The following is a 12,899-nucleotide window of genomic DNA, read 5'->3' on the forward strand; positions in this document are numbered from 1 at the left end:
TAGTTTTCATTATGATTTCGGTTTGTTGCAGTGTGAGTATACTGCTTTAAGAATGAGAAAAAATGAGTTTATTCTAATTTTAAATAAAATATGGTTTCCAGTAAGACTTTTATTTGGTTCCCATGCCAAAACAGGTTTGTTCACAACTGTTGAAAGGGGATACCAGTTCTCATGATTGCCTTTGGGAAAGCTCTCAGAGGCATAGATTGTCTCTACCAAACCTCTAACATCCATTCCTTCACCTAACATATACTGAACACCCACTGTGTACAGTGTGTTTCAAGTACTTGAGATTTTCAGCAAGAATCTGATGGGCGGGCTTCAGTGTTTAGCATAAAGGATGCTTGTGGGGGCATTTAAAGATAATAAAGAATCTTCAAAAAAATTCCAAATCCTAGTTCAAATACTGACTTCTAGGTTGGTGGTCTCAGAAAAGGGTTAAAGTTGAGAGACCCCAATTGAATCTGCAGCTTCTATTAAATTTGAACCCTAGAGACACCTTCCTGCAAATACCTTATTTTTTTTTTTGAGTGTAGAACAATTCATATTATATACACCCTTCCTCTGACCTGTCTCTTTGAACCCTGCGGGCACTTGACAACTGATGAATAAAATAATATTGTGTGCTCTTGGGGCTATTGCAGACCCTATTGTGTCTATAAAAGCTCTCGTTTTTTCCCGGCATATGGGAGAGGATACAACATGGAGAGAGGCTGCATAGAATAACTGACATAGCACAGTCTAAACCCCAGGGGCACTAACGACATTGCATCCACAGAGCCAAGTTAGAATGTTCTATAATGATGTCATTAGACTCCTGAAAAGCTAACTTATTGCTGACTGGAATTTCTCTGTTACATTCTCTTTAAAAGGGGAATAAACTCCAGGGTGTGTGGCTCTGCATGGTATTGACATTGAATGTCTGTGTCTCCAGTCACTCTGCTAAAGCCATTTGACCTTCCTGCATGCAGTTTAGTCAACTCAGCTGCCCTTTTGATGGAGACAAATGAATTTCCAGGATTACGCAGGTCAGGTCACCTGAGGTCAATAACTGATTATTCAGTCATGCCATCTCCTCTGTTCTACCTTGGCATCTTTGAACATTTATTCTTTAGGTCTTCACCTTTGATTTAGTGTCCCCAAATGTTTATTCCTGTGAAAGTACATATGCAACTCAAATATAGAAATCCATAGCTGATGCCTAGAACACATTTAAAACCACTCCTGGGGAAGCAGATACCCAAAATGGGCAGTCTAAAGCATTTATTTGAAAGGCAAAGTTGTAGTAAGGGAAAAAATACTCAGAAAAGAAGAAAATAAAAATATTCGAGACCAAGGTTCTTTTGTTTATCAGCCAAGTGACCTAGGGTGAGTTACATCACCTCTGTATGTCTCAGGTTTCTGGCCTGGAAAAAGGAAAGAAAACTGAAGTCGTTCAGTTGTGTCCAACTCTTTGCAACCTCTTGGACTATAGCTTACCACGCTCCTCTGTCCATGGGATTTTCCAGGCAAGAGTACTGGAGTGGGTTTCAATTTCCTTCTCCAAAGGATATTCCCGACCCAGGGATCGAACCTGGGTCTCCTGCATTGTAAGCAGACGCTTTACCATCTGAGCCACCAGGGAAGTCCTGGCCTGGAAAGTGGGGTCATTAATAGAATCTCCCTCTTGGGGTGGCTCAAGTGAGATAAATATGTGAAACACCTAGTAAGTAATCAGTGGTAGCACTGATGAATATGGGCACAGGAGTAACTGTACCTGGAATTTTACCAGAGGAGCATCAGTTAACAGAAATGTAATCTTCCTAAACCTAGAATTTAGATTGTGTTTATGTACTAGCTGGTCACACTGTCAGCACTGAAGCTTTTATAAATGTCTCCCTATCAAAACACTGCAGTTTTTATGTAGCTGGGCTCTGTTTAAGCTCCAGCCCCAGACAGCTCCAAATTTGCATTTCCCGCATTTGCATTCTCTATCTCACTGGCTCTCAAAACAAAGGCAAGAAAGTAAATTTTCAACTTAGAACACCCACTCTGTCACACTGATGTGCTATCCAATGCATGGTGGGGAAAAAAGAAAGACATCACTCTGGTAATATGTAAGCGCTCTGAAAATATCAAGTAAGCCCAATGCCAATATGATATAATGAGATTTTTTTTAAAAAACTATGCTGTAGTCTAACAAAATTGGCATGGTTTATTAATGGTCTGTGCTTCTTTTCCATTGGGAAGATTAAGAATTTTGCTTCCTGTTTGGGGTGACACACAAAGACTTCTGCATACCTGCTGACACTTAAGTAAGCCCGAGGATGTAGAATCCAAAGTCAGTTGCTACAACAAGTTCACAAGGAAAAAGGAATATAATGTTCAGAGCACAGTAGTCCTATCTTTCCATTAAAGAGATCTGGCTTTCTAAAATCGTGTATATCCACTGCACATCTTTGTACCAGGTAGTTGATCTGCTCCTCAGAGGGCCAGGCCTGGATGTTCAACGGATTGCCATTGCTTTGTGTGCGTAAGCAACACTGCCTGATGTTAATCATGGCACCCCTGAAGTTGCCATTGACACCCATGAATCATGACATTAATCATGGCACCCCTGAAGTCATTTGAAGATAATTCATGTTTACAGAATTTTAGAATGTTTTCTTGATCACACAGTTTAAGGACTTCATGTGAGAGACTGTCTAGCCTCCCATATATAGTTGTTAAGAGGTTTAAAATCCCACCTTTGCTACTTAGAATTTGGTGATTTTGTTTCAGAGGCTGTATATTTCTTTCAGTATGGTAGGAAAAATAATAGTACCTAGCTCAAAGGGAATAAGTCAGATCCAGCACACGTTCAATATTTGATAAACACTGGCAGTTGTTAAAGTCAGAGAGTCACATTCTCATATAGACAGTACAAGACAAATATCATTATATCCAGATAATACTTTTACAGGAAGCTTCTCTCCCTTCTGTATCCTGATCATCCCTGTAGTTGTACACTTCTTAGGTCATCTGGGTAATATAGAAATGTCAGAGATCAGTCTGTCTTTCAAAACGTTTGCAGTATTTACTGACCCATGATGCTCGACAGCAACTTGGAATAGGCAATGTGAAGTCTCAAGCACATTCAAAGAGCTAGTTTTGAAGAAGAAAAAATTATATCACCCAAGTCTTCTATTGTTGCAACAACTCATAACTATTTACATGGCCCGTTTATTCTATGTGTGGTGAATTTTTCTAGAATATAGATGTTGCAGGTATTATCTGTTCTATGCATCTTTGATTATAATTTTCTCTTCTCAACCATCTTTAGTTGAAGCTTCAGCCTTTTAATTTTTAATCTAGATTTTTCTCCCTTGAAATTAAGCATACTTATGTCACTAACTCCCTTCTGTACTCATTCTTCTCTATCCAGTCTAAATACTCACCCTATAAATCATCCATCAAAAATTTTTTTAAAATAGCACGCATAATTCCTGGATTATTTTGGAATATGCAGCCTAGGTTAAAAAAAAAAGGAAAACTTAGCACATTTATACTTTAAACTTATTTCTAATGTCTAGTACTCAAGAATACTTTGACAAAGTAATAAATTAACTAGAATGTATACAAAGTAATATGGCACATGTAAAACTATTCTCATACATTGAATACATGCATTCGTGTCTGTCCAAGAGGAGAGTAACCATGGTTGAAGGGTGTCAGTCAGGGAAGGCTTCCTGGAAAAATGTCAGATGATTAAGTTTCAAAAGCTATAAAGGGAGCTTTGGAATGACAGATTTTTTTTTTTTCAGTGACTGTTCCTGCACCCATATCCCATAAAATAATATGTTTTCTACATTACATTGTATCCTTTGTTGAAACAGCACTTCATGGAATGAAACATACATTTCCCTCCCTCTTGAAGTGTCCTTGAAAAAGTTGAGATTCTACTAGGCCTTTATTGTGAATCTAATGCTTTTTGTCATTAAGAAAAAGTCGAACTAATTAAACTATGTGAGAACAGAGCACCTGAAAATGACCTCTTAAAGTCAGCTGATGTCTGTAGGTAATTCTCTCCACTAAATGTATGCATGTTGTACAGTAAGGGCATTAGGCGGTCAGTGCCCTTTCCCTCTGTGTCCTATTCAGACTCGTGCACCTGTCTTTCAAATGTGGAGGACAAAGGAATGTCATCAAATCTCTTTTCGGCTGCAAGAGGAACTGTTCTAGAGAACTTGCAACATTGTTTAACAATTTTCCAGTGTTTCTAGTTATCTCAGGAGAAGATTATAACATGAAATGATTCTCTAAACAGTTTAAGTGTTCTTAGCAATAAATTTCATTTAAAAAATTACAATTTTACTGGAGCAAATAATTGCATTTGCCTTGACCATGTAATTGAGGATATCACTCAAACATCACATAGATTTTTATGAAGATTTGCAAGAAAACATTTCTCATGACTTAGTATTGGAATAGATAAAGAGGAACTGCTTTTTGTTCATTTTTAAGAAATTGTTGCTTGTTTGACTAATAGTATCTTTCTATTTCCATTGGTTGGCAAGTAAATCATACCTAGACTTTTATTCCTCTGTATCCAAATCTGTAAATATTTATGCCTCATATTCTGTGTACTAATATTTTCTCTCTTTTCTTCATGTTTTCTAACTCTTATTCACCATTATTATTTTTAAAATTTTTCTTTTAAACCTATAAGTCTATAGGAAATTTAGAATATTTGGGGACAATTTAGTTAAGAAAATATGGTTTCAAATATAACAATTAAAGAAAATACTATTAATAGAAATCTATTGATAATAGCAGAAGTTTTAAGATAAATTTGAACAGACTATGATTGAAATGATGAATCTTCTCCCCCAAGATACAGATATAGATACAAGATACAAATTGTTTATAAGGTAGAAGAGGTGGAAATGGACTACATGTTTATCAGTAAGCAGGTGGTTATATAAATTAATGAAAAGTGAAAGTCTTTCAGTCGTGTCCGATTCTTTGTGACCCCCATGGGCTCTACAGTCCATGGAATTCTCCAGGCCAGAATACTGGAGTGGGTAGCCTTTCCCATCTCCAGGAGATCTTCCCAACCCAGAGATCAAACCCAGGTTTCCCACATTGCAGGTGGATTCTTTACCAGCTGAGCCACACAAGGAAAGGCCAAATAAATTAATCTATCAGGGCAATAAAATAAATGTATGACTTAGAAACATGATGTAGAACAACATTTTAAAATATGAAATAGTATTTGTGTTAAAATATAAAATTTAACATGGCAGGTTACAAAATAGCCTACCTAGGACTGTTCTTGTGTGTTTGTTTGTTTTTAAAAGAATAGATTTCAACTCACACACCACTTGCAGTATCTTAGTTCCCATGGCACTCCACTCCAGTACTCTTGCCTGGAGAATCCCAGGGACGGGGAAGCCTGGTGAGCTGCCGTCTATGGGGTTGCACAGAGTTGGACACAAATGAAGTAACTTAACAGTAACAGTAACAGTTCCCTGCTCAGGGATCAAACCCATGCCCCCTGAAGTGGAAATGCCAAGTCCTAACCACTGGACTGCCAGGGAATTCATGTGCTACATTTCTAATCAGAGAAAAAGTATTTGTTTTAAAAAGTCACATATGAGCCATTTATTATTATCACATCTGATAGATAATTCCTGTCTCTCAAAATAAGCTATAAGATAGGATTCCTATTCAGTCAATACAGAGCCTTTTCCCACCTGGATGGCAATGGTGTAGTATCTAGAGATTGACGAAAATATCTAATAAGCAGGCTCTACCTGCAAAGGCATTCTCTTCTGTCCCCTGTATTCCGACAGCAGTCTGTTTCTGTTACAGTACTTGCCACCCTGAAGTCCACCTCTTTGTTCATTAGTCTTTCATACCCAAGGACCCATTAGTCTGCATCTCATTTGCAGAGAAGATGATTCATATATATAGGTATTCCTTAAATGTGTGTGGAGTGAGTAAGTGTGTAAGCGACTCAGTAGAAATAGAAAAGAGGCCCTTGCTGCCAATCAGACCAGAATACGAGCAGACAAGACACCTCCTCTCACAGTCAATTTTCTTGGCTGACTTTGTATAATTGCCTCAAATCTGAATTTCCTTTACCTATCTAGCTCCTGCCTAAATGTTGAATATTGTATTTTCCCCTCAAAGAATGTCAATAAAGATTTTATTTTTTTTTCAATTACTGTTGCAGGGAATGTTTCCCTTTAGGAAAACTAAAATTTAATAACTTTTCTTCAGGAAAGTTGACGATCTCTTTATTCCCACCATGATGACTGTAGTCAATCAGTAGTAAGTTGGAAGCCTGGCTGCACATAAAGTGATTAAAAGAAAGCCAAAACACAAATGCACCCTCTTGAAAACCTAATCACATTATGAAGCCCTAAGCATGAGTTATGAGGTAGCTATGGCTGCCTGGGTTTTGATGAAGTACCTATAATTTCATATCAGCTGCCACAGGACTATTTCCTATAGCCTTTCTGACTTCTAAGTTTGAAATAAGATTTACTCTGTTATCATCTACTTGTACAAGCTTCAAGATCTACCTAGGAAAAAATAGTATTAATAATATGTTAAACTGCATTGCTATAAGATACTTATTTTTCCACATTCATACAGTGGAATTCAAGCAGTAAAAATAAAATAGGTAATTCATTAGATTTAAAAGTTCTGGTTGTGAAAAGCATTTTCTCAATTCAGGAATCCTGGCATGAATCCACATGCTATCAGCAAGTACAATAGACGTACTTCTTTTGAAACTATGTGCATTATTTTTATCTAGTTTAGATAAGGAATAATTAGACTTATTTAAAGTTAAGGGGTTATGTGATCATGATTAATTTCAATATATTCATATTTCAGCTTTAAACCAGTTTTCTCTGTTGGTGCTGAATGCAAGTTTTTATTTCAGAAAGAGTAATTTAACAGGGAAACCTTGGAAATTAGTTTCTTGGGCTGTTTTTTTTTAATGTTATTAGACATTGATACTCTCCAACATTATAAGCAGTTTAGATTTTTATTCAAGGTCCATATTCTGCAGGAAGAATTCGATTACGCTGATGAAGTTTCTAAAACATAAATCTATCTCCACATTTAGAAACAGAAAAGGCAAACCTTTTTGCAATGCTCACCTGAGATAGTCTGGGATCAATTCTGGAATGGATAGCATTTATGGCTTATGTTTCATCATGGTAACAGCTCTCATTTTTAAGTTGGATATTTTCATTGGCCAAGTTATTCTTTATTTTTAAGGGAACACAGATTTTATAACCACCTGGTTAAATATCAGAAGTCTGTCTCTGTATTGCCTTTGTCTTTTCCTTGTCATTCTTCAAGACACAGGCTTTGGAGAAAATGTCCCCCAGGCTGCAGTGGACTTTCCTTCTCAGGGCTCCCATAGGTTTTCCAGTCTAATTAATTAATCACTCCATTCCTTCAACCAATGTTGAACCCACTTTATGCTAGGTACAGTACTTGGCCCTGGGGATGGTGATAAAGAAATGATCTCTGCCTTTGTACTGCTTACAAATTTATAGAGACAACAAACATGAAAAGAGGTTTGAAGAATATATACATATATATATATATATATAAATATATATATAAGAATATATATATAAATATATATATATATAAGAATATATATATATGGTACTCTAATAGGTTAAAAAGAACACTCCCTGAGAAGGTAATAACAGGGCTAAATCTGAAGGATACATAGGAATTCAACAAAAAAGTTGGACAGGAGGTTTCCAGGCAAAAAGGAATTATAAAGATTTGGGGCAAACAAGAGAGTGTTGGTTTAAAGAACTGAAAGTCACGGGAGTAAAAATGAAGTGGGGGGACTTTAGAGAGTGAGATATTGGAAAGGCCTTGAAGTTCCAGTTAGGATGTTAAAGACACAGAGAGAGATTATGCACAGTCACGTGGGGAGAACACAGTTTAAAAAGCCCAAGGGGTGGAGAACAGGAGGACAGGCAGAAGCTAGCTTATAGTTCCTGTCACTACATGAAGATAATGGCCCAGGCATACAGGATTGAGAGAAGACGCAAAGCCCTGAACAGCTGCTGGGAAGGCTTGCTGCTAAGTCGCTTCAGTCATGTCCGACTCTGTGCAACCCCATAGACGGAAGCCAACCAGGCTCCATTGTCCCTGGGGTTCTCCAGGCAAGAACACTGGAGTGGGTTGCCATTTACTTCTCCAATGCATGAAAGTGAAAAGTGAAAGTGAAGTTGCTCAGTCGTGTCCGACTTTTCGCGACTCCATGGACTGCAGCCTACCAGGGTCCTCTGTCCATGGGATTTTCCAGGCCAGAGTACTGGAGTGGGGTGCCATTGCCTTCTCCGCTGGGAAGGCTTAGGAGGTAGAAATGGCAGAACTTTGAGATCAAAGCATGTATCTAACATGTTATTGTTGTCCAGTCACTAAGTCTTTTACAGGCTTTTTTTTTTTTTTAATCTAAAACCAGACTCACTGCCTGACGCATTTTAGATGCTTGGCACACACTGCAGATGTTGCTGTTTGTTGTTCAGTCACTAAGTCATGTCTGACTCTTTGACCCCATTGACTGCAGCATGCCAGGCTTCCCTGTCCATCACTGTCTCCTGGAGTTTGCTCCGATTTGTGTTCAATGAGTCAGTGATGCTATCTAACCTTCTCATCCTCTGCCACTTCATTCTTCTTGTGCCTTCAACCTTTCCCAGAATCAGGGTCTTTTCCAAAGAGTTGACTCTTCGCATCAAGTAGTCGAAGTATTGGAGCTTCAGCTTCAGCATCAGTCCTTCCAATGAATATTCAGGACTGATTTCCTTTAAAATGGGCTGGGTTGATCCTGCAGCCCAAGGGACTCTCAAGAGTCTTCTTCAGCACCGCAACTGGAAAGCATTAATTCTTTGGCAGTCAGCCTTCTTTATGGTCCAACTCTCACATTCATACATGACTATTCGAAGAAAACATAGCTTTGACTATGTGGACCTTTGTGGGCAAAATGATGTCTCTGCTTTTTAATATGCTGTCTAGTTTTGTCAGAGCTTTCCTTCCAAAGAGCAAGCGTCTTTTAATTCTATGGCTGCAGTCACCATCCACAGTGATTTTAAAATCTGTCACTGCTTCTGCTTTTTCCCCTTCTATTTGCCATGAAGTGATGGGACCAGACGCCATGATCTTAGTTTTTTGAATGTTGAGTTTCAAGCCAGCCTTTTCATTTTCCTCTTTCACCCTCATCAAGAGGCTCTTTAGTTCTTCTTTGCTTTCTGCTATTAGAGTGGTATCATCTGCACATCTGAGATTGTTTTGATATTTCTCCCAGCAATCTTGATTCTAGCTTGTGATTCATCCAGACCAGTACTTCACATAATACACTCTGCATAGAATTAAAATAAGCATGGTGATATATAATATATAGCCTGGTACTCCTTTCCTAATTTTGAACCAGTCCATTGTTCCATCTCCAGTTCTAACTGTTGCTTCTTGACCCACAAGCCTCAATTGATTTCAATGTTGTAAACTGTCTTTGAATGAATTATACAAAGATTACACACACACGTATGTATATATGTACACATATATGTGTATACATATATTTCAAGACCCTACTGCTATTGAAACATACAGCATCTTTTCAATGTGTTAAATGTTTGTTAGCATAGTTTCCTGTATGAAAATAATAATAGCAACTCTACTTAGTTCTTTTATAGCAGTTACCATAATCTGTATTAACTGCATATATTTGTTTGGTTGAATATTTATTGGCTGTCTTCTCCAGTAGCTCCATCATAGGCAGGACCATGTCTCTTTTCCTCACTGAGCATCAGTTCAGTCTAGTTCAGTCGCTCAGTCATGTTCGACTCTTTGCGACCCCATGAGTTGCAGCATGCCAGGCCTCCCTGTCCATCACCAACTCCCACTGAGCATCAGAGATAGAAAAATTCAAGGAAATAGACATAGCCTTCACTGGCATTTTTATATTACTTTGTCTTAATTTCTCAAAGGGAAGATGATTCCTGTAATATCATCTGACTTCCTGGTTGTACAAATACCCCTAACCTTTTAGAAGAAGAACACTGTTCATGTGAAATACAACAGTGTTCATTATGTTTATATTTAAAAACTAAAGTGTGTTATATATGCATCCAATTGACTGTACTGGAATCCCCAAAGGTACCAATAATTGGGATTACATGAGGGAATAAATACAGGCAGCATTAGAAAAAGCATTGTCATTTTATGTGTCCCAAATAGAATGGTTTCCTGAGATAGGGCAAACCTTATTTGTCAGACTTAAAATTTATGTTCCTTTGCAAGGGGTACCTGATGTTATAATGGAACTCATAAAAACATATAAAGAGGTTTGGAAGGAAAGAAGACATTTCAAAGTGTGGAAACAATTGATGGAATCATAATAATGCTAATTTTAATAACAATCTGTACATATACTGCCAGCTTCACTCTCTGCCACACTGTACTCTTATTTATGATTATTCTAATGTAATTGGAAGTGTTTTTAAATTAAAAGTGCACATAGTACGTGGATAAAGGAGATGCCTCTTGGGTAGCCTGGTGGCCATTGTGCTTTGCCTGTGGCTTCTCGAGCTTTTGAAAGGACAAATCACACACTCTATGTGGCTGTGCCAGTGAGTAGGATCAAAGGGTCAACTCCTGCAGGTGGCAAGGGGACCACCAGAGCCAGCCCATCTTCACCATCACGTTTCAGTATGCCTGACCAATGCACAGACTTATTTCAATAAAAACAACCATAAAGTACACACTAAGCCTCTCCTAAGATCCTCTACACTCACTGGATTCTTCTCCAGGAAACAGATGGCCCCAGTCTTGGCTACCTGTCCCAGCTGGGGTAATGGTCTCTTCAAATGATGCCACCTGGAAAATTCTCATGCAAGTCAGCATCAAAGTAGCTTCTGTCTCGGCCTTGGCACAGAGCAGGAGGCTTGTGCATTCAGGAATCTCCCGGTGTATTCAGTGTGCCTTCGGTACCAAAAATGCACCTCTCAGTATCTGCCTGATCAAGAATGAGGGCCTGGGCTGATATTTCGTTCATGGGGCAAATGAATGAGTTGGGAGAATCGGTCAGCAACAAATAAAGAAAACTTGTACCTTCAGAGAGAAGTTGGATGATATTTACAGGAGGATTCCTCAAAGCAAACGCTTTCATCCACTGTTCTGCATGTGCCACGTGGGAAACATTGGAAGAATGTAGCTAAAATATTTTAAGAATAAATCAGGTTATACATTACCTACTGTAAGGACATGACATTCTTTCCTACCATTACTAGAAGTCCTTTCCTCATTAATAAGATTAGGAGTAATTGTTGTAAATGTCATAACAAGAATATAAATCTTTATTGAGCACCTGCTATACTGCACTAGCCTGGCGTGCTGCAGTCCATGGGGGTCACAAAGTGTCAGACGTGACTAAGCAACTGAATAACAATAATTATACTGAATCCCCTTCACACACACTTTCTCAGTTAATTCATGAAAGTTCTGTTAATAAATATCCAGGTTCTATTAATATCATCATGTTATAGATGAGAGTAATGGAGGCAATTGGATCTAAAGCAGTTAAAGTAAGGATACATGATTTGTAGGTGGAGAGGCCAAATTAGAACCCAAATGAGAACCTGTGGAATGCAAACTTTCAGGTCCCAACCGGTACACAGCGCAGTGTTGGTTGTTACCATTCCAAAGCCACAGTTTCGAAACAGACTCTTGGAACTTCCCGTGGAGTTGTAAGTCATCAATACTTAAACAATTTCATTACTGTTTCTGCAGTTTCAGAAACCTACTTGAAAAAAAGAATTGTGGAATGTTTGTACTGTTAAATATTAAAAATTATGCCTTGAAAAGTGACTCAAATGTATGGTTTAGTGGAAAAAATGAAACCAGTGGTGAAGATTAAAATCCTTGAGATGATCTTTTAAATACTATTGGGAAGAAACACATTTTCAATATCTCAGTGTTTGGTACTGTCAGATCATTGCTGTATCAGTAATTCTTTTTCAGAGAATTTACATGCCTACCTATACTTATGAGCTTTGACCTGGCACCAGGGCATACAAAAGTACTGTGAAAGCATAAAGGCATTTTTAAGTTGAAATATTCCTAATGGTTGAATTCTAAACATAATCAAGAGAGCTATGTAGTTAAGGCAATTCATGGTAGATAGGTGGGACTTCCCAGGTAGCACTAGTGGTAAGGAGCCCGCCTGTCAAGGCAGGAGAGAGACGTCAGAGGTGAGGGTTCAATCTGAGTTGGGAAGATCTTCTGGAGGAGGGCATGGCAAACAACTCCAGCGTTCTTGCTTGGAGAATCCCATGGACAGAGGAGCCTGGTGGGCTACAGTCCATGGAGTCAGAGAGACTCAGACATGACTGAAGTGACTTATCATGCATGGCAAATAGGTAATCCTGGATGCTATATGACAGTTTGTGATAGGTGGCACTGTTGCTGACACAGGATGTGTTTACCTTTCAAAAGAGGGAAAAAGTCTGTAGAAGGAATGGAGCAGTAAGGCTGAACAGGAGTGTCCATAAGGTTTTCCAAGAGTCTTATAATTGGCTACTAGCTTATGAAGCAGATAGGTATACATTCGTGTAAGTACATCATCTGAGTTCAAATCTAGCATGGCCTCCAGGGGTAATGTTACCTTGACTAAGTCACTTATCATCTTTTAGCCTGAACTTCCTAATCTATAACATGCAAATAATAAATGTGCTTTTCTCGTATGAATGATGCAAAACTCAAACAAAGCAATGCACTGAAGTACCTAGAATAGTAGCTGACACATAATAAGACTTGGAATTTATTGATCGCTTAATATTAATTTGCCAAGATCAGCTTGCCTATCCTGTAACAAAGGACATCTTTGTAAAGGCACA

General features: G+C 38.3%; 1 protein-coding gene and 1 non-coding gene across 9 annotated transcripts in view; one reads left to right on the forward strand and one right to left on the reverse strand.

Annotated features, from left to right (window-relative positions):
* Positions 1-12,899, forward strand: part of TENM2 (teneurin transmembrane protein 2) — a 1,060,439-nt gene that overhangs the window by 406,896 nt on the left and 640,644 nt on the right. The window lies entirely within an intron of this gene.
* Positions 1,553-1,624, reverse strand: TRNAC-ACA (transfer RNA cysteine (anticodon ACA)). Its single transcript has one exon. It is a non-coding gene; the product is annotated as a tRNA-Cys (tRNA).

This window comes from Capricornis sumatraensis, chromosome 9, assembly GCF_032405125.1.
Source record: "Capricornis sumatraensis isolate serow.1 chromosome 9, serow.2, whole genome shotgun sequence".
Classification (NCBI taxonomy): Eukaryota; Metazoa; Chordata; class Mammalia; order Artiodactyla; family Bovidae; genus Capricornis; species Capricornis sumatraensis.